At 38.4% G+C, this 23,552-nt stretch overlaps 1 protein-coding gene across 6 annotated transcripts in view; it reads right to left on the bottom strand.

Moving 5' to 3' along the window:
- Window positions 1–23,552, bottom strand: part of DNAJB9 (DnaJ heat shock protein family (Hsp40) member B9) — a 562,457-nt gene that overhangs the window by 339,448 nt on the left and 199,457 nt on the right. For 3 of the 6 annotated variants that reach the window (XR_014326469.1, XR_014326470.1, XR_014326472.1), the window contains exon 9: window positions 12,413–12,559. The exons of 2 other annotated variants lie outside the window; for them this stretch is intronic. The gene's annotated coding sequence lies outside the window, so the exon portion shown is untranslated. Of the gene's footprint in view, window positions 1–12,412; window positions 12,560–17,543; window positions 17,611–23,552 lie in introns of those variants that run through there. One more of the 6 variants, XR_014326474.1, reaches the window with a different exon arrangement.

Raw genomic sequence — 23,552 nt, 5'->3', positions numbered from 1 at the left:
ATTTCAAAATGAATTGCGCAGACAATAATTTTTAAATGATTTTAAAAGAGAGAGCGATCACTTCCGTTTACATACTGAGGAAAGTTTGAAGCAGAAATTGGTGGAAATTGGTAGCCTGTGCATTGAAATCAAGCTGCAGGCCTATTTAATTTGAAACTTTTAGTGTTGTTCTGTTTTGTTTTTGTGGCTTTTTTTAGTAAGTTCCCAACATGAAAATTGTGGAGAATAACGCCTATGGTACAGGGAAGGCCTTTCCAGACTAAATTGGTTATCCTGGGATTTTAAAAGAAGAGGAACAAGAGAGAAATCCAATTATAGTCCTACTCTCCATTAGTTCATTCATTTGTGAATAGCTTCTCTCTTCTATCTGGGCATTTCTAACATTGAAATATATTCCCTGTCTTTCCTGCTGTCAAAAATTCTTGTTAACAACAACCTTAAAGAGACTTACTATTTCTTGAGCTACCAGCAATAATTAAAATCATCAGGGTAAAAACCAGCGGTTCCTCCTCCTAGGTGATTATCAGCTTAGAGCTGGCTTCACGGGCTGACCACTTCACAAAGTGAACAAGCAGGTAATTAAATCCTCACATCGGTAGGAATCCACAGGGTCTAAACGCCAACAAGCAATTTTACATTTAAGACATTTTGAGAATCAGGCCAATGAATAAACAGATATCTTAGATTTGATTCCAGCATATACCCTGACTGCAAAGAAGCAAAATAAAAATGAAAAAGCTTTGCACATAGTCACTGTCTTTTTATTTAACGCCACTATATTGGTAGAACATTGAAATGCTCTCATTTAAATATTCAGAAGCCCAGGATGGTTTGTTCTCCAAAAACTTTTCTTTATCATATAAACGTATGTCTATCCTTATAGAATTTAATTGACATTTACTTCTTCAAGTTGCTTGCAAGACTTATTTTATTCATTGAAAACACCAAATATTCTCTGAACCAATCTGTATATCCAAAGATTTTTTTCATGAAATATTTCAAAGATGGTTCTACTCACACTCTAACTCCTGAAGAGTACAGCAGCGTATTTTAATATCTTAACACTTTAGTGTCTAGATGCACCTTCCGAATTTTCACTGATAATCAGGAGAATCGCTCATATCCATGTGCAATGTTAGAAGCAATCACTTGAAATAGAAGGAGGGAAGACAAATATTTTCTAGCAGGGTAGAGCCACTAAACCATATGTATTATTCCCATACCCACGTAAAACACCTCAACACATGAAAATTTGACTTTCAAAAAATGAGACTTTTTACTTCATAAAACATTTTGAGTTGCTACACAGTGCCCCTTTAAACACACATCACCTTAGTGTCTTGCACATAGTAGATGCTTGATTCAGTCATTGAATATGAATTAAATGACTAAATGAGATGTTTATCAACATCCAAGTTTTATTTTCAACACAATTTCTTAGAAATATATGTATTTTTTTATTATTTGAATACACTTATTCTGTGGGTTTAAGATCATCTTCACTCACTAATCTTCTTAAGAGAAGATAAAAACAATTCATTTTGGTCAAGCCTGGGGAATCTGCAACCTAGTCATGTTACAAGTTAGCCCTGAGGATATCCAAGAATCTGCTATAAATGCTTTCAATTTATAGCATTTCAGAGGCTGAATGGCATTAGCCCACTAACCTGGCAGTTCAACCACTTGGAGTTATAATTAAACACATCGCAACCTTTCATTGAAATGTCTGTTTTTGTAGACACAGAAGGAAAATTGTGGAGAGCAAAATGACCTTGGTTACTGCGCAATACTAATATGTTTTTCACCAAAACTAATACAGGGAAATAAATAAATAATAATAATGAAGCTGCTTTGAATTTAAAGCAGACCAGACTGTGCTGTAAGCACTGCTAGACAGAGGACCAAATACTTCTCTTAAGGCATGTAGCTGTAAAACTAAGAGTGTTTAAATTAGATCCCTCTGCTGGGCAAATTCAAACCTTTCAAAGAAACAATACCTCTTCCCAGACCCCCATGTAAGAATAAAACAATATATAGCCACAGGGCCCACGAAGATAAACAAAAGCTGGCAAATCGACAAAGTTCCTCTAGAGTATAGGTACTCATTTAGGCAGCAGGAGGATAAACAGGACTCAAGGTCCAGCTTTGTTCCAGTCTCTATGGCACCAGTCTCTGGACACCATCCAGCTGAAATCAGGGCGAATATCAGCTGAGTGTTAAAGGGGTGAGTTTGAACTGTACCAGATGAAGAAAGTGGGGATTTCACTGTGTGGCTCTCTCCCTTGCTGGGAAACCTCTTCTAATTTCTTCAGTTACTATTCACTCTTCAGCTCTGGCTTCTAATCTCCTTACTCTATCCAAATGGCTCTTACCAACATTACCCATGACTTCCTAATTACAAAACAGTGTTGACATTTTTAGGCTTTACTTTAATACATCTTTCTGCAACACTTGGCTTGGTAACTATTCCATCCCCTAAATCCCCTTTCCTCTTGAGTCTCACGGACGTGTATGCTACCAGTTCTCGCGTTCTACCACCTGTTGATCTTTCTCCATCTCCTTTGTGGAACTCTCTTTCTCTGCCTCCTTCTAAAATACCATTATTCCTATAGTATTATATCCTCTCTGGGTAGGGTTGTGTTCTCTTACAACTTATTAAAAAAAAAATCCACAGTGGATGCCAGGAGCTAGGGGAAGGAGGAAGAGGGAGTAATTATTTAATGAGTATAAAGTCTCAGATTTGCAAGATGGCAATTTCTGCTGTGAGATTTTTCACAACATTGTGAATATACTTAACACCGCTAAACTGTACACTTAAAAAATGTTTTTTACTATGATAGATGTTAGATAGATGAGAAAGACAGAGGGAGAGAGGTTCCAAATCCCAAATTTAGGATAATTTTGGTTACAAATAGCACCTTGGCTAGCTCACTACATGGCTTCAAAATGGTTGCACCTGCTCCACGCTTCATATTCTCACACATCTCGCCTTATAAGCATTAAGGAACTCTCCCAGCAGGGCCCAGGAGACACCCTTATATTTCTAAACCAGAACTGAATCACCAGCCACTTCCTAAGCAAATCACTGTGATGTCACTATGACCAGAAGAGACGGTTCAAGCTGAGAGGCTTCTCAGAAACCTTTGCTGAGGATGAGGTTAGTCTCTCCTTCCCAGAGCACATGGCTGCACAGAGAAGGGTGAAGGCACAAAGTCAGAGCTCTACCAGTAAGGAAGAAGGGACATGGAGAAGATTTAGTTGGACAACTATATCTGTTACACTGATCTCTCCTATGCGTAGTAGACACACGGATACAACTGTTTCTAAAACATCTGCTCTCATATCTAACTTAACATGTACAAAACCAGTCATTATCTGCACTTTTCATGTTTCCAATTGCATTTGAGAACACTTTCACGTAATCAAAAGTCTAGTCAGAAACCTGGGAGAGGTCTTCCACTCCTTCTTTTCCTATATAAACAACAATCCCCGATTCTGATAATCTTGACTCTCCATCTCATTTCTATTGCCACTACCTCCGAACTCATCTCCCTGCCTCTAGGCTGGCTTTTCCCAACCCACTCCAACTAGAGCAATTATTCTAAAGCACAGACCTGACCATGTAACTCTCTTTACGAACTGTCTACAACAGTGATTCTTTTGACTATGACTTCCTTGAAATCAGATGCAAAATTTTTTGAATGACTAAGTATGTGAAATTTTCTGGTAGACCATCCCAGAAAAAAATCCATGACCCAGAAAAGGTTAAAAAAAACCACTGATAAAATGGATTTTTAGAAAACTAAGATAGTTAGTATGGAATATAAGACCTTTTATAATCTGTTTCCTACCTACCTCTCCAGACTCATCCCTTACATTTCTTTCCCTTATATATTATGTTCCACTTAAACTATGTGCAGTTACTCAAGTAGTATAACTTGTGCCTATGTATAAACTAGTACTTCTTTCTAGACTATTTTTTCTGCCCACATCCATTTAGCACATACCAATACACTCTTCAAAATCCAGTTTGTATATCACTTCCTCAGTAAAGCCTTCATTTATGGCCCCAGAATATATCATTTCCTTCTATGTACCTTCACTGTACAGATATTTTTCTATTTATAACACATTTGTCACTGTAATGTATATTTTGTCCACCAAACTGAGCTGTCTGAGGAAATGATGGTGTCGTATCCTTTTTGTGTGTCCCCATCTCCTAGAATAAATCCCAATACAAAGTAGATGTTCACGAGGTATTTATTGAAAGGAACAACTTGAAAATATATATGCTCATAGTTAGTATATAATCATGGAATTGTGGATTAACCAGATATTGGGTATTAACCTGACAACTGCTTCCTTTCTCTTACCTAGGTTTAACAGCAGTTGTTCTCTAACTTTAGTGTGCACCAAACTTACCACTGAAGCTTCTTAAAAATACATAGGGAAGCCTTGGGCCCTATCCCAGACGTACTGAGCCAGAATCTCCAGGGCTACAGCTCTGACATCTGTTTTAACAATAAGCTGCCCAGATGATCATCACGCACATCAAAACCTAACTCCTGCTCTCAAGAACTGACAGAAACCACTTTCCACTCCAGGACAAGGACCAAAGAAATATTCTCAATCTCTCTGCAGTGTGACCTTAGGCAGAAGGGTCTGTCACCACTTGTGACATCAGAGGATAATCCATTTTAATCACTGCCAACCTCCTTTCATTGAAGTTCAAGAAGAAATGTAAAAGGAACTTCAATCCTGTAAGTCATTTGGACAGTTCCAGCTGAAGAGCCAAAGCAGAAAATTAATATTCCAGCTCCCAGAAACTTTATTTCCATCTTTCTTCTGGGTATAAATAATTTGTAAGTCAAATAGAATTGTTCTGGACATAGTGATTTTGCATAATGACTCATAGCATGATATTCAGGCTCACATTCAGTAATATTTGTCTTACATTTCCATAGAAGACTGACCACCCTATTCCCTAAGCATCCCAACAGAGCCCCCAGCCAACACCCAGCCCCTGCCCAGACCAATCAGCCACTGAAAGAAAAAAATATTTTTAAATTTTTATTTATACAATAAATCAGAAACGGCACAGAAGATGAACCTGGACAAAGACCTGAGTGCTTGCAACCAGACTACAGCTGCACTCTCTTTGTTCAGGGAGGGAGCAAGCATGACTCCTCAGACATCCTCAATGCCAGTAGACAATGGTTCCTCTCTGATCATTCACTCTTTATGAAATGAATCAGATATTGGTGTTTACTTATTCATATAAGCCTAATTACTCATCTTATTAACCATACTTCATCTTCCCAGTTTTATTTATGCATTGCCAACCTAGGTAAATATGGTGGCCATGGAGGTACCTTACTTCACAGATGCTTCCTCTCAATAAATCTCTTGCATATCTAATCCCATGTTGTCTTTTTAAAGGACCCAAACTGACACAGTGCTGGCTGTATTAAAGACTGTTGCAAACTCTTTGCAGCTACTCCCATTAAAAGATGGAGACCCAGGGAGTCCAGTTTTCCAACCATCCATACCAGGATGCCAAGAGAAGACATCTGGGAACCTGCAGGCCAGTTCATCTGCCAGCTGAGTACCACTAAGTTATCTCCAACAACATCATGAGCAGCAGAAAAATCACCCAGCCAAACTCTGCCTGAATTCTAGACCCATACAGTTTTGAGATGAAATAAAATACTTCTGTTTTAGCCGTTAAATTTTGGGGTAGTTTGCAGCAATAGATTGCTCTTTTTTATTTAGTTGAGTTTAAAATCAATAACCTATGTACATAATTCCTCACAAAAGAAAACGTTTTAAGAGTCTATATGAGAGAGTATTTTTCCATAGTCTCTCAGGCTATAATTTTTGATGTAAGATTAGGTTTTATTCAAATCTAACCAGTTGAGTTCAATAGAAAATACTTGTAATTTCAGATGCTAAGAAAGCACCTTTCAAAAGCTCCTCTACCTACGAGTTTTTAATTCATTGGCTCGCTTTCTGTCTTAACTTTACAGAAAGCAACTCAATAGTCTTCCAGTTAGCATGCAATTCTGCAATATTTTTTTTTATGCTCAAAAGAGGTAGGTAGGGATCACAGGGAGTACAGTGGGAAGCTTTTCAAAAAACTGGGGCTGTTAAAAAGAGCACGCTGCTGCAGGCAGATTTGAAATGGAACACTGATTTTATTTTGATCAATAAATCCAGATAACACAAGCATTACCATTCTCAGACACTGCAGTTTTTGCTTCATTTTAACTGAATGTGTCTTGAGGAATCTTGTTTTATTCCATAAAACAGAATGACATTTTTTTTCCCCAGTCAGACAGGCTAGACCTATCTAAAATCAATCTTTCAGCATGGCAAATACATTGTAAATTATAAGGCAATGTGTATACTAAAGCAAGTGTCATAGTTAATTTTAACGATTTATTAAAAGCATGTCAGGATTTTGATAATACCAGGGAGATGAAAATTTCTTACACAGCATGCCAGATCAGCCCAGTTTTCAATTTGAAATTACAGGCCATTGACTAACATGTCATCAGGTTCACATAGTATTTATGGTCGATATGCTCAAGAAATTAAAAGCACTCAATCTTAGGCAAGACATAGATGTGAATGACTAAAACAGAAGATCTGAAAATATTACAGTTGTAATATATACCTTTAATAGATGTTTTGATTTATTTTCCAAGGAACCCAATACCTGCTTTAAAATCACAGCTCCATGGAAATCTTCCAATGCCCTGGTGTCACCACACCCCTCAGAGTCATCTACAATTCAGGTCATTCCAGTACCTTTGTTTTTATATTAATTGATCCCAGAGAATCAGACTGCATAATCCTAGCTTTTCACTGTATCTTTAGAAACCGTTCTTTTTTTCTTTAACATCCTTCAAGAACCCCACATTTTTGAAGTATGTCATTCATTCATACATACATATACCTTCTACATATACCTTCTGTTGGAAAAGATTTTAAAAAGGAGAAAATTGTTTAGTAAAACATAAGTTGTTTTGTCTTGCAGGGGGAGGGGGGCTGTTTGTTTTGTCTTGTTAGTAGCTTGGCTGGTGAGCAAGGTCTGGAATTGATCACGAAAGCCGATTCAAAATGCACAGGTTCGGGGATCTGCATTCCTATCCTTTTCGTGTTCCCTCTTCTGTCTCTTCCCTTTCTTTTCTGGTGATCCTATGCACCCTCTTAGCTACAACTGCCCCCTCTTGGCTGATGACCCGCCGTCTAGCTTGGACTTCTCTCCTTAGCTCAGCTTTGAAATGCCACCTGTGTATGGCACAACTCCACATAAGTGTTCTCGTCACAACTCAAAAATCAACATTTTACTGAAGTTCAATTTATTCAAGTTCAATAAATACTCATTTAAGCTAAAACCTGCATTTTCAAGATGTGAAAACTGAATCCTAGAGTGGTTTACTAGATTACCTATAGCTGCCCAGTGGAAACAAATCCATTTCTCTAGAAAGAACGAATAAAACCTAAAATTTGTTCTTTGAGATAACCAGTAAAATTGAAAAACTTCTGATTTATCAAGAAAAATAGAGAAGACATTAAAAAAATTATCACCATCAGGAAAGGATGATTTTCAGTTCTTGAATTTCCACTTATTCTTTATTATAGATGTCAGCTTTCCAGTGAAACTCCCCATTTTGTCATCAATTTTTCAGAGTTATTTAAAATTCCAATAACTGAATCACCTGTGAGTATTTTTATTCTCTATTCTTTCCCAAAGTCCTGTCTAGTAATAAATCAGGACATTGGGCAGAAAAATTGTAGAGGGACTGAAAGGGTGATTCTTCCTCCAAAGGGCTTTTCTCAAGTTTCTAGAAAGCAGTTTTGAATAGGAGCAGAAACACTGACCCAATCAGAGCTTAAGCTGATTGGGATAAAGGTTTCAATCTTCCTCAAGCTGATCTATTTCTGGTTTCCCCTTATTTCTTGCATGTTGTCGTTTAGAACTCTCAGCTGAGAGTCTGGGCCCATTCACCTGGCAGACCTTGTACTCCAGTTTTTATCTCCCAGCACCACCAGATTTCTGATAACTGCTCTCTGCTCAGCTTCTCTAATCCCTGGCCAGCACTGCCTCATGGGCAAACGTGGCTTAGAAGGTAAATATCACTGCTCTGCCATTCTCTTTATTCTAGGATTATGACTCTTCAAATCCTGGCTGCCTTGGAAACCATACAAAGCCTTCAAGCAGATGTTTTTCTGTATTTCATCCAGATTTTCTAGTTGCTCTCAGGGAGAGGATTCGTTAGGTCCAATCCAGTCCATCATAGTTGGAAGCCAAGATATATTTTGAAGACACAGTGAATGGGATTTGCTGACAAAATTAGATGTGAGAATTGAGTGAAAGAAACCAGTTGAGAATGACTCCAAGGGTCTTGTTTTTGTTGTTGTTGTTCCCAAGAAACCATAAGAATGGAGTTGTAAGTAATTAAAATGGGAAAGGCTGGGTGGGGGAGACAGGTTTGGAGGGAAAAACAATAAGCTCAGTCATGAATACATTAAAAATGGGATGCCTGCTACACATACAAGTGGTGATGCTGAGCAGGCAGTTGGCTATACAAATCTAGAGTTCAGAGGAGTCCAAGATGGAGACATGAATTTGTGAATCTTCAGCCTGTGCTTTTGGAGTTTACAGGGTCGAGGTTAAGATACATACAACATTGGAATGAAAAACAGAGAGTGGCACTCTTTAAAAGATTGAAGATGTTTTTTAAATCTAAAAAATCTAAATGAATTTTTATAGCAGGACTTTCAGATCAGAATATCTGAAGTAGAGCAGAACAAGGCAGATAGAGGCAGGATTCTGTGCTTTCAAATAAATCCTACCACACTGTTTCTCTAAAGACAAACAATCATGATTACTTTGTCTTCTCACTCAGGTAGGAGGTTTGGCACCATTAATATCCCTTTCCATCCTTCCTCCCAAAGGACTCCATCTGTAGAGATGAGCCTGAGTAAGGACAGAGTCGTATGTATTAGAAGAGAAACTAGACAGTACAAAAGGACTTGGGAAAGAGAATGAAAAATGAGGAGAAGAAAAAAAGGTAAAATAAAAATACAAGCACATTTGAAAGTGAATAATCCTTGCATCTGTAACATTTACTTATTTCTAAATGCTTATGTATTAGGAAGTCAGGGGGGGCGTTGAGTCTAACCTTAGTTATCTATAGGGAATACATACCCTCATCATTAATTAGTAGTGGTCTTTACTTATTTAACTAATTAAATAACTTCTCAAGGAGGAAGAATAAACATGCTTTTATAAATCTAAGAATCTCTACATCTGCTTTTTAAAGAGTCAGTTTTGTCTATTGCCCCCCTAAAACACTCTCATTTATCCTTTCATATACACTATCACCTATAGAGCAAGGATCCATAGTTTGAGGACAAAATCAGAATCACAAAGTTTGAGGCTTGGGTAGTTGCATTTTTTAAATTTCCATCGATTTCAAAGTCTTGGTTAGCAACCATGATAATTTTTTGTCTTTCCTCATTACTGATGTTATTCAGTCACTAATTGCCATAGACAATGTTTGTGTCCCTTCAAAATTCATATGTTGAAACCTAACCTCCCATGTGATGGTATTTGGAGGTGGAGCCTACGGGAGATGATGAGGTTATGAGGTCAGAGCCCTCATGACGGGGATTAGTGCCCTTATAAGAGAGACCCCAGAGAGCTCCCTTTCCCTTTCTGCCATGTGAAGACAGCGAGAAGATGACTGTTTATGAACCAGGAAGCGGGCTCTCAGCAGACACAGTATCGCTAATGCCTTAAACTTGGACTTCCTAGCCTCCAGAACTATGAGAAATAAACGTTTACTGTCTAAGCCACTCAGTCTATGGTACCATGTTATAGCAGCCTGAAAGGACGCAGATACTAAATGAAGAGTAGTCAGAGCTGCCACTGTCACTGAAAGGTACACATTCATGTCAGTTCTGGATCACCTCAGAAGCCTCTGCTATCATTCTCCTTCTCTTGGTTTCAATCTGACTTTTTGCCAATATCCATATAACTGACAGAATAATCTTCCTAGAACACCACATTGATCACATTACTCCCGGGTGAAAAATCTACCATGGCTTACTATGATATCAAGTTCCTTTTTTTTTAATTTAAACTCAAGTCTCCCTAAAATAATCCCATAATTCTTTATCCTTGCCTCTAATGTCAATCTCCCTAGTGTGTCATATAACAAAAATTCAATTCTGTTTATATTTTATTTAGTTTAATAAGGTCTTCTTATGATTTACAATGCAACATTCTGTTCGTGTGTAATGTATCATATAATTAGTACCAGACACTTAAGGGGTTGACTTCCAAGTGTTGCTATAAAGGCCACCTTGGAGAATATTAGGAAAACAAGCACTTCATGACCTAAGTGTCAGGAGATCAGAATTCTAGCTTCAGCTTCAATGCTAACTAATTACATGACCTTGGGAAGATCATTCTATTTCTTTAAGTCTCTGCTTTGTCCTTTGCAAATGCAAGGCTTGAATTCAATTACCTCTTAGGTCCTTGTAACTCTAATGCTTTATGAGGCTCTTACCTCTCATAGAGAAGGGTGAACTAATGACTAAAAATAAATAGCATTAGCTTACAAGTTCATAATTTTATAGAAAATAGGCATTTGAAGCAATCTAATAAGCCAAATGATACTGTATTTAACAGATACATAAATTACATTTATTCTTATAGGGATTTTTATTTGTTTCTTCTTTTTGTCATTTGTGCAAAAAGTGTTTTGGTTTTTGCTTATAATCTAAAGCAGTCCACCGCTGACTGCTGTGTCTGTTTTACACAAACTCTACTATTTCCAAACAATTCCAATTGCTTTGAATATGCTCACATCTGGTCACAATAAAGATAAAGCTGTGATAATATTTCTAAAAATAAGTTAAAATTATCTGAGAAGCCAAAAAGCAATAACCATAATAGAGATTGCTGCATCTGGCGAAAAATGAAGGGAACTGATGCAGATTTCCTGCTTCTTGGTCATTTTTACCTCCAAACTTTGCTCATACTCTCACCCACCCTGTACCGTGCTATCAGTCCAAATCCATTAGTTCTTTCAAGGTCAGACTCAAAATTTACCTCACTAGCCCTTCCCTCCTATCATACCTTTATTCCTCACGAGATAGGGGCCAGGCTTAGCTTCACTTTACTCCCTACCCATTTATGAACTCTCTCTCCCACTTTAAACATCTACATCAAGGTACCATCATCTTTGCTCTCCTAGCTGCTCAGGAAGCACATCGAGATGTGCCCACTGCAACTTTTCATCCTCCACCCTAATATTCTACACCAAATTTCAGCTATATCTTGGCCTGTTCTTTTGGATTACCAATATACTAAAGCAAAAAAATATTGATGATTAAATGCCAGCATATATAGATGGGAATAAAAATATATTTATTAAATTCCAAAGTTAACCCACGTTATGGAAACATTTGATAACATGAAAAAAGGAAAAAAAATAGACTTCTGCATACTAGAGTTAACTTTATCATATATCAGTCTGACCGGAGGTTAAGCCTTCCATCAAAATAGAGAATGATCTATATAATTCTTCTGATTGCTAGATAGAAGACAGAGAAACCATTCCAGATAATGCTAATAGCCAAGTTGCACAGGAAGAAGAAGGAAGCTTTTTGAGAGACAATAAATGGTAGTAGTTAAGGGCACCAGTTCTGGATTCATGCTGCCCAAGCTCAAACCCCTCTGCCAATTACCAGTACGAAGACCCTGAACAAATTACTCCCCATCTCTGTGCCCACATCTCCCAACAATACAATAGAGATAGCACTAGCCCCTACCTCATGGAGTTTTTGTGAAGATTAAATTGTTCACACATATATAAAGTGTATAGAATAGATTAGTCTTTCCAATGATTGTTGCTATTGTTAAGAGGTCCCTCAGTTAAACATGTAAAGCAGCAAATTAAGAACAGGAAGAGCTGGTAACGAAACCTGCACTCAAAGTGTGAGTTTTACAAACTGCAAATAAAACCACTGAGAATTTTCAGCCATCAGTCAAGCAATCCTGTTTGGAGCAGGGAAAACACATTATGAAGAACCTTGTAGAACACAGACAAGAATCATCGCATACACAAAGATTTCAAAGAAAGAAGGCCCAGAATAGATCCAGAAGAGAACATTCCCTTAGCATCCAATTCTTTAGCTGCCATTAATACTGGAGCAATACTGTGCGTCATAGTGGAGTTTTCCACATGTACATATAAAATATAATGGTTAAGTTTATTAAGTAGTTTTATATTCATTAAATACAGGTCATCTATGTGGGTTCAGCTCCTCCCCTAGTTATATTTAATGTTGTTTTTATAGAACAACATAAGAATACCTAAGTAGATATTTGTACCTCGTGATCCAAGTGTCTGGAGCAGCTGCGATGCTGGATCAGGGGATGGACAGGCCAGGCAAGAAGCTCTTCTTCCACAAAGGTACCTTAAGGAGGCCTATTCCTTGCTGTGCTGCAAATTCAAGTATGCAGTTCGTCTGAAGTGTCCTGTTAATTATTACAGAGGCATCTGAAGGCTTACCTTAAAGGAATGGGTTCAGTCACTTCACATAGTCCTCACCTCCCTCCTTTCCAGACTCCTGTATATGTACATCTCCAGTATATGGAGACAGCCAGCTTCTTCTTGCCTCTTTCCTTTGTTCTTCCCCAAGGCTGCTCCTCATGCGTCTCTCCTCCTAGTGAACTAATACTATGTCTTCTTCCCAAGTGCTGCCTTTCTTTCATCTAGTCAACATGTCATGTGACCCCTTGCCTTCTGTTTCCCCTACCCATTACACAGTAATTCTCTGTAACTTCCATTCTCTAACCTTTTTGCACATTAATTTCCTTTCTATATCGTTTCTCCCTTTATTTTTAACAAGCTCTGTGCCAGATCACTAGTGTCAGTTATTAACCTCAAGAAAAATGTGTTCACAAGAATCCCCTGGTGGTCCAGCGGTTAGGACTCTGAGCTCTCACTGCCGAGGGCCCAGGTTTGATCCCTGGTCAGGGAAATGAAATCCCACAAGTTGAGTGGCGTGGCCAAAAAGAAAAAAGAAAGAAAGAAAAACGTGTTCCCTCTCTTCATTCTATTTCTGACTTAAAAACTTAGCATAATCTTGATGATTTAACAATAGTGCTGACAACATACATGTGTTAATTAAATGACAAACCTCTATTTTTGTCAGTTGTAGGGTATAATATTCTTATTTTTATCTTTGCTTCTTTACAGCAAGTATTCTGAGCTGATACTAGGAAAGTCTATCCTCAACACACTCATCCCTCCAACTGACTTAAGAAAGGATAGTGATGATGTAACTTGCCAACAATACCCCTGGAAATTTGACTATTCTTGTCTGATGACAATAAGCATGATGAGACATTAGTCCCTAGAAAAGAGATTTTTCCTTTCCTGAGGCTGGTCAGGGCTGTCAACTACCATATCTGAGCACAGTATCAAAGTTTCATGACCTTCAGTGGTCAAGGAAATGTTTATCAGAAAAGAAGTAACAGAGGCACAATTCCAGGTTAGTATCTAGGAAGTAAACATGTTTACTCTGTAAACAGGATACAACTCAAGAGGAAAATTCCAATACCTTATTATAAAAGCCATGGACATATGTTTTTATTATAGGCAAAATTACATATGGAGAACTCCCAGGCTCTCCATATTTTACCTGCCTCAATAGCCAGGAGACATAGGAAATGCTGTGATTGCCCTTGGTGAAGATATCTATCTGACCAGGAAAGACAGCACAAACAAAACCACAGGGTGGGCAGCAAGCCCAACAAGCCAAGGTACCCACCCCAGTAAAAAGCAATGATCTGACTAGGTCAGCAGGCAGAACACAACCATAGTCAATCTCTGTTCTAATTTTTATCACCATGGATTGGTTTCACCTGTTCTTGAATTTCTTATTAATGGAATTATCAATATGTATTCTTATGTCTGGGTAGCAACATAAATTTTTTGAGCTGTGTGCATCAGCAATATTCTTTTTTGTTGCTGAGTAGTATTCCACCGTATGGATGTCGTATAATGTATCTATTCAAGAAGCAAGTTGTTGGATGTGGCTAATGTACAGAATTTATGTGGGGATGGTTGAGAAATGGAGAGTACATCTCAAAATAAACCTGAAAAGAAAGACAGGACCAAAATCACGACACGTGGCTTACTGAGGAGTTTGGACTTTACCTTAAGGGCAATAGGACCTGGATTTTACCTTAAGGAGTTTTAAGGGGTAGGGATAATCAGACACCAAAATCCAGATTATCACTAATGGGAAATCTCAGTCTCTAATCAATAATTACTTAGAATTCACCTCAAGGTCTGAGTCTTATAACTGTCAACCAGAGTACATGCACTCCCTCTGATATCCTTCATTTTCATATTCAGCTAAGATATTTTGAGCATCTACTATGTCAGGCTCTCTGTTAGGAAATGTCACGTACGTGACAGTTCTTAAGATTCCTGCCATCCTCATTGCCCCATGAGGGTATTCTTACATCTGCAGGATCCACCTCTGCCACACAGCTTGGCCACTTGAGTCTGCTCTGCATTTTCCAGTTACCTTGTGATAATGGGAGGATTTGATCCTACTCATTCTTTTTGGAGGAAAACATAAATTGGTGATTGGAATTACAGCTAAAAGCAGGTCTCCCCACAGTACAGACCATTGTTTCAGCAGCTCAGAGGTATTAGTGTTTAAGCATTTCACGCTCAATCTCGTATGAGCTGGTGCCAGCTGGACAACCAGTTGGCAACTGTCGGTTGGACGGCCAGTTGTGGCAGTTTTCTGGAATATCTCATGGAAAGATTTTTCTGAGTCTTTTGATGGAACTAGAGCCAAGAATACATTCACACAACATACCCTGGACCCTATTTGTTACCGGTAGCTCCAACATAAAAAATAGAAAAAGAACAAGGGACATCAATTTCTAAAGGTTTTGAAAAGATCCAAAATCATTTGCTTGTTTTAACTTCCTCCATTTAAAACTGATTTTCTTGAGTACAACTATTTAAGAAAATAAAATTTTAGTGAATATAACTGTTTTAATACAGGAAAAAAAATTGCCTACTTATAGAGCACTACATGCTTCATAAAATGCTTTGTGAGTCGAGTTTTATGTCAGGGAATTTTGGAATGCAGGTTGGCAAGTGATGCCAAACATCATAGAGAGAAAAGAAAGAGAAATAGTAATGCCTGAGGAAAACAACTGAAAGGACACCTCTGTCCCGTGGTCCGAGATGAGAAAGGTGAGTTATCTGCCAGCAGTGGGCCTCCTGGAATTCAGGCAACAAAGAATACAATGAAGGTGGGCTAAGCTCAGGGATCCCAGAAGAAACTAAATGCAGATTTCTTGGCAAGAAGGAGAAGCTGAGACTATGAATGCTGACAGACTGGAAGTGACCCCCATGGCAAAGGCTTCTGATGGTCAACTGAGGACAGAAAGACTCACCAGCCAAGCCTTCAACGGTCATGAGGCAGATGAACATTTGGAAGATTGACTGTTTTGCTGGATTCTCAGTTGCTTATTCTTAGTCTTCAGATAAAATATGTGTATGTGTGATATGTGTGGAGCAGGATAATTTCAGGATATAATTTATGGTTTGCCTTACATTCCCTTTCCCTTCCTTTGCTTTTAAAGGCTCCATGTTTGGTTGCTTCAGGAGAAGTTCACGGCAGGGCAATCTGTTCTTTCTTTTCATAAGCTTTGGACTGTGGGAGGAATGAGGTTTGAAAAGGAAAAGATGGCCCCAGGCTGAATTATGAGCCTTTGGACTGGGAGTGGTACTATAATCCAGGGTCACACAAAACGTCAAGGAAACTGGGTGCTACGTGGGTCTTCTGGATTGACCAGAGCCCCATAATCCAAGAATGGCATGGGGAAGGCAGAGCCACCTAACTGAAAGAGTAAGGCATGTTGGCAGGAGAGGTACTTCTCTGGTTCCACTTTCTTTCATTCTCCAAGCAGTCCAAATCTTCAGGCCAACAGTAAGGGACAGAAAGAGTATCCATACAACAGACTATTACTGTCCCCAGCCAAGTTGACAGGTGAGGAAGTACAACTGGGTTTTCAGTGCAGGTGGATGAGAAGTTCAGGCAGGACCATGTGAATTCTCAGTTGCTTGGTTGATTATCACTGAACATCACCTATGTTCTTTGGCCAACAGCTTTTAGACTTCAAAGATAAATTTAGTCCTTTTATAGTTAAAAAAGTATTTCCCTCATCATTGTATATATTATTTGCAGCATGAAACTATCAGACCTGACCTTCCCCCCAAAATGAAATTGTAAAACAATATAAACCTCTAGCTTCGTTCACTGACCCAACAGTGATCAACCTCTAGTTTTGGATCCAACCCCTAGTTTTGTTCACTGATCCAACTCTACTCTTCAACAGTCTAACAATCTCCTTTAACTTGGAAGAAGTTTCTCTCACCTCAAATCCCAATGGACTTCAGCTTTGAAAACAGAACCCATAAAGTCCTCCCACAAACTTCTCTAGACAAAGGAGCAGGAGCTCTTGCTATTTTCTTGAATGGAGAAGGAAAAGGAGGGGGGCTTATTTTTCATTATAAAATTATCGTAAGATAAAGGCTCAATGTCAGGGCAACTGGGAGCCGGATAGGTACAGTTTCATCACTCCTTAAATGTTAATTCTTTTGGGTCTGACAACTGTATTTGAGGCTTCTCTCCTTTTTTGGGCTGAAAATATGTAGAGCCACCTGTGTTCTAGCTAACATTTTTAAAAATTTACTCTCTTAATAATGGCCGTTTCAGTTATATCCATGGTAGAAAGATGATGAGTGACCACCAAGTCCTATCTGAAACTTTGGTAGTGTATATGAAGCTTGGGGAGGGGACACTCAAAGATGGCTACAGTCACATTTCCCTCCAGCCCAGCAGGAAAAGAGCTGAAACAGTATTAATTCCGTTTCCCTCAGAGGAGAGGCAGCAGTTACACACGTAATCTCCTCAAGAGCCACACTTTTTGAGTGGGAAACCTGGCTCTCAGGATTATATGACTTTGAATAAGGTTCCTGACCTCTCTGTGCCTCAGATTCCTCACCAGCAGAGTGAGGATACTAATAGTTATATGTTTCAAGTGTTGTTGGGATGATTAAGTTAAAATGTATAGACATCCATATGACAGACAGCAAGAAAGGGGAAATTGAGAGGACAGGACACTCCTTCCCAGAAGTTTCGCACACCACTTGTGTTTGTGTTCCATTCGCCAGAATGTAGTCACAGGGACACATTCTGTAGTCAAGGAAATATGATCTTTATTCTGAGAATCCATGAACTAAAATGTGCAGGGTTCCATCTCTGAGAGAAAAGGAGAATAAATATTGGGGAAATATTTGGAAATATTAGCACTTTCTACCAGAGGCATCTATTAAAAGACTGAATTTGTGGGTGGAGATTCATACCTGCTACATAAGGTTATTTTCTCTCTTTCAACAGCCTATATTGAGGTCTTGCAAGATGTGTGAGGTGAAGAATGTTATTCTTCTCCAGGACGTAAGTAGTCCCACATGGTTGGGAGAAGATAAGCTAAGGAAGAAGATATTCCTAAATTTAGAAATCTTGCCTCCTACAAAAGAGTCTGAGCAAAGTAAGAGTTACCCAAGAATAATTTCATTTGATTAGCTAGCTTATAAATTGGACAGGGCAAGATTATAATCCTGAGTTTATACATGAAGAAAATTGAAGCTGATTGAGGTTTCTGTGTTCACACAACTGTTCAATGACAAAACCTGGTCTCTTATCCATGACTTCTGACCACAAAAACAAGCAATCTTTTCATTACACCAAGTTTAGTTTTATTATGTAACTAAATATTGAATCACTATTCACAGTACTTTTCACAAGAAGAAATGGCTCTGAGTGTTCTTGATAAAGTTTTATTTTAGGAGCTGGGCATCTGAATTCTGTTTTCAACCCTACTATTACTTAGTTTGTGACTTGGAAAAGTAAGTAATATCCATGTGCTTGACTTACCAGATTGAAAAATGTGAAAACTTTGCAACTTCACTCTTAGTTCTATGTTATGTGTCAGCAACTACAGTATAAGCTATTCCCAGGCAAGAATCTAGCCTCCATGCAACAGACAGAGAACGACCTGTCACTGAGCATACAAAAATAACTCTATAATAGGTGACCTGTTGGACTAGATGACCTCTAAGGTTTTATGGAAAAATGTTGGGATACCCCTGAGGCATCCAGAAGCACTCAGTGACTGACTGGTAAATAAGGAAAAGCACCTCTGATTTACACTGCTTGGTGAATAAATCATTTGATACTTGTGGCAAGCGAACCAAAAGGAAACTGAGATATTCTAAGATGCAAGGTGAATCAGAAAAGGGTCTGGAAAAAAAATATTTTTTAATGAATTTAACCACTGGTAATTAGGATTGGCAGTAGAAATTAGCATAAACACACTGTCCAAATGGTAATGCAACTAGAACATTGTTATAAATTCTTCACGCCCCTTTTAAGAATAGAAAATGACAACTCATCAAAGAACAATTCATCAGGGTTTATCCAGCACTGACCTGAGCGTTTCATTGCTCTGATCTGTGGAGCCCATTTCAATATACTAGGCAAAATGCTTCGAGTGGAAAAAAGAGGATTTTCATATAGTAGTAGTCTAGATTAGTAGGTTTCAAAATTTCTTGGTGGAAGAAAACTGTCCCATTTTTCAAAGGGATTAGTAGGCAGAAATCCAATATAAGAACAGTAAAAATAGCAATAACTAATACTGAATATTACCATGTGGCAGGTGCTGATTTAAATATATGTGTTAATTTATTTAAACCTCACAGCAGCACCCAGATATTGGTAATATTACCCCCAGTTGGCACCAGATGAAGAAAGTTTGTAATAGGGAGGTTAAGTAAATTGTGAAGATCTCCCGAGTTGTAATGGAAGAAGCCAGGTTTCTATGAATAAGTCTGCCCCTGAGCCCAGTTACACTCTTTGCTTTTGTATGTAAAAAAAACAAATGTATCAGAGCTGTTCTGGTTAGAAGTGAATGGGTATGATGGACCACTCCCCAAGGGCTGCCTACTGGTCTAAATGAAACCTACCTTCAGAACATCTCATATATGGATATCTGGAAAAGTACCTGTGATGCTGTCCTTGGATTTACTAGACAGAAGTGTCTCCCTTTATAACTTAATATTTTTAAATACATTTGAACCCTTTGTATTTGATTTTCCAGAGTCAGATCTAAGATACAGTCATGTCTGAATGAGACAACAATCAATTTTTTGAAGTCTCCAATCTAGAGCAGAGATAAAGAAGTAGACAGTAGATTCCCCATAATGACAATAAATGTTCAGGGCAACTACATGTAACTACAGTAGGAGTCATATGCTTGTAATGACCTCATAGAACTCTAGCCTTTATATATATACCCAAGAGGTGACCAACAGCCATGGTGGTTAGAGAAATGTGTTAAAGAAGCAAAAGCTATGGTTTTCATTTCCATGTGGTAGGTAACTCAACTTTAATCTATTTCTAGGCCAGTACTTGCCTCTTTAATCAGAGTGAACTTCCTTGCAAGTGAAAGGTCCTTTTCTCTTTCTGAGGTCTTTTCTCTGTCACACAAAGTAGAATGTATCCCCCAATCACAGTTTTGCGATAAATGCGAGTGACCAAGATAGACAAGACGAGAGTATGACCAACAAACTTATCACCAAAATTCAACTACCCTGGGAGACACACACCCAAGCATATCACCCTGACTGTACATCAGGGTATGTATATCATTGTATATTTTTTATTCAAAAGACAGCATAATTTTGTATCTACAGGAACACAGACCTCATACAGTAGTAAAGAAACTTCCATGTGCTTTTAAAATTCCTTTTTATAATTCAACTCAGTAAATGTTAATCCAGCCCCCTCTCTGTTCTTAGCACCAGTGATAGTAAGATGACAGTGACATGGTATCACCATGGCAGTATAATCTTAATCATCTTTGCTCATTTTTAAACCTTTATCCATCAACCGTTCATCTCTTATTATGGGTGAAAATTTTCATCCTTAAATATGTTTCCCTCAGCAGTGAACAACTCCAGTGCCTCTCCTGACCTGGCAACAGTAGGGAGGAAGTACTACTCATTTCAGCATCACAGAAGCAGCCTCAGAGGGCAACGCGTTCCCAGGATAGGCTTAGGCAGGGTTTACCCAGTGGAAGTTTAATCAACTTCACTAGTGGTTGTGAAGAATTATTGAGCCATATCCACACATAATAATCCTCATCTTGCTTTGGTCCGTGTATTATAGAGGTTTCACCAGCAGGATGAATTGGCTGTTCCAGAAAAAATAAAATAAAAAAATCCTCTACTCTGACAATGGTGTATAAATGGGAAATATCTGATAGGTCAATGGTAGGAAGGAAGATCTTTTCCATATTTAAATCTGAAATTTTCTAGTTTCTACTAGAGAAATGGGCAGAAAGATGGAATATATGCACTGGATAGAAAATGAGATTTCTAGTTCTAGGCATCAGTCCTTCAGAACAAGTTCCAATTATTAATAATCTTTTCAAAAAACATAAACAAAGAACATACATCAATTCATAACAGCACCAAATTTGGCTTGAGATTTTGAAAGCCTATTATTTAGATATCCAACTGGAATAACTACTTTTCCTGCTGTGATCAGAGATTATAAAATATGCAAGTGTGAGATTGCTATGCTTCACTAATTACCTTGTCTTATAGTCAATCTTACTTTGTTTTTGTTTTGTTTTTTGTTGTTGCTGTTTGTTTTTTTACACAGATGCACGTACAGCTCTTTGGTGAAGTATGACTAGCACAATATCAAGAGTTCATACTGGAAAGTATAATTGATAACAATAATTTAGTAGCACTTTTACAAAAAAATTGATAAAACTGCTGTACAACTCTAGAATGCACAGAAGTTATGCAATTTAGTAGTCATTTACGAAGGAACATAAAAAATAAAGTACCCATTTTCCCCAAGAGAAATGGAAATGCAATTTCCCAAGCAAAATCTATTCATGTTGGAATTTTTATTAGCTTTCTGTAATGGAAAGGCTATTAAATATATATTGTTTTGTGCTTCTGAATAGTTTTCACATCTTCTTAAGTGAAGATAAGATCAGTATTGCATTATGAAAAGTACCATTCATGCATTGTAAGCACCAGTTCACAATGCAACAGGCTGGGAAAAGGCAAAATAAATTCCAAAATCTAAACAGGGCAAATGTGTTAAAATGAATGATAGCTTTATTACTTACTCCACAGATACCACGTAAAAGAAAAAAATCTGAGATTTGAAGCTACCTTTTACTGAAAAGATCTTTAAAGCCATTTGTTTGAAAATGCAATGACACCTAGTGGCAGATTCAGCTCATCACTACTCTGTACTCACCAAGAGAACTTTGGGCCCACTGCCATTTTAAGACATTCTCAAAATAGGAAAATAAATCTGGCATTCGGGGTCAACATGAAAGATGGAAAGATAGTTTACTGCAACTAAAAGGACGAGCTTTCATTTAATAGTCAAGGTTGACAAAATGAGAATGAGACAGCATTTTGAGAGAGGGAGGGTACTGCTCTCTGTCCTTCATATTCCTGTGTTGATACTCCACATGGACCCGAACAGAAATGTTTTAGAGTCAATTCCATCATTTCAAAGAGGACAATTTAATGAATCAAATCTTGTTTTAGTGTCTATTCTGGTAACATACAAAAATGTCTGCTTATACAAAATGATGGGCAAAAGTTTGGTCTTGATCCAGCCCTACCCTAGTGAACCAAGGAGCTTCAGCTCCAAGTTCCCTATAAATTGTTCCTCTCTTCTCTAAGGAGCTAATCCAGATCAGAGTCTCTGAAAACATTTATTGAGAACTTACAGTCAGGTTAAGGATCCTTTCTTCATAGGTGCCTTTTAGACACCATGGCTTAAATGGACAATTTCTCTCGTCAAAAGTATAATACATGAAATATTTAGGCCAACTTAAACTCGCAAGGACTTCTCCACAGGGTGTGTCACAAACTAAAAAGTTCTGGGCTATTCACGGAAGAATGGTTGAGAAAGTTAGCGATTTCATTAAAAGCAACATTCCCATTGAGCTGTACTTTGTTCTTAATTTTAGTCAACAAAGATACATTAAATACCTGCTAAGCCCCAGGTACTGTATTAGACCTAGGTGAGCAAAGTCAAATAAGTCAGAACTTTTGACCTTGGGACTTCTCCAGTCTGGTGGATCCTGAGATCAGAGAGCACATCAATGCTAGGGCAAAGGTAAGCACTGGGTTCTTTTTATGAGAGTGGCCTGTGAGAAGGGGAGATGTTACCTAACCCAGATTGGGCAGGAAGGGGGGCAGGAAGTAACAATAATGAGAAAAGTCTTCCCTGACCAGATAGCATTAGCGCCAACTTTGTTAACATTTTTATTGGAGTATAGTTGATTTACAATGTTGTGTTGGTTTCAGGTGTACAGCAAAGAGAATCAGTTATACATATACATATATCCACTCTTTTTTAGATCCTATTCCGATATCGGTCATTACAGAGTACTGAGCAGAGTTCCCTGTGCTATACAGTAGGTCCTTATTATCTACTTTAGTAGTGTGTATATTTCAATCCCAATCTCCCAATTTATCCCTGCCCCTCTTTTTTTTTTTGGCAGTATGCGGGCCTCTCACTGCTGTGGCCTCTCCCGTTGCAGAGCACAGGCTCGGGACGCGCAGGCTCAGCGGCCATGGCTCACGCGCCCAGCCGCTCCACAGCATGTGGGATCCTCCCAGACTGGGGCACGAACCCGTGTCCCCTGCATCGGCAGGTGGACTCTCAACCACTGCGCCACCAGGGAAGCCCATATCCCTGCCCTTCTTATCCCCTGGTAACTGTAGGTTTTTTAATAGTGCAGAAAGAGATGAAGAAATGCAGGGTGGTGGAGAGAGGGCAGAACTTAGGTGGAAGGAATGGAAGGTAGAAAATAAGCGGGGGAGATCATGGCACATTACCTAAAAAGCAAATCATTCAACATAAATTTTACACTAAAGGTAATCAGTTACCTTTGAAGGATTTTAAGAAAGAAAGTGATAATATTTCATTGGAATTTTAGAAATATCACTCCCCGTAGAGAATGACTCAGGGGCTCTATGAGACCTGCTAAAGTCGTGGAAAACTGTGTGGGAAGCAAAGTTCACTGGATTCTGTGGGGAAACTCAATTCCACCTAATTTAATCAAAGTTGGCTAATCAGACTCAGGATCTATACAGCTTGGACGGAGAATCTCACAAATTAGCAGAGTAGCCATTTTTATCAATCAAGCAAGTCAGTCATTTTGCGAATGTTGAAAACTATTAAGCTTACTTCCTGCTACCTAACAACAAGAAAATTTAAGAAGGAAAACAAGAAAATAATAAAACTGACAGTGGCAAGAGTTCTTCTGAAAGTTTTCCTGATGCTTCACCTGCTCACAAACAGGTTGGCTATCAGTCCTATTAGAA

This window comes from Leucopleurus acutus (genome assembly GCF_964270905.1).
Source record: "Leucopleurus acutus genome assembly, chromosome: 9".
Classification (NCBI taxonomy): domain Eukaryota; kingdom Metazoa; phylum Chordata; class Mammalia; order Artiodactyla; family Delphinidae; genus Leucopleurus; species Leucopleurus acutus.
Note: the sequence above shows the minus strand (reverse complement) of the source record. Positions and strands in the feature narration are given on the sequence as shown.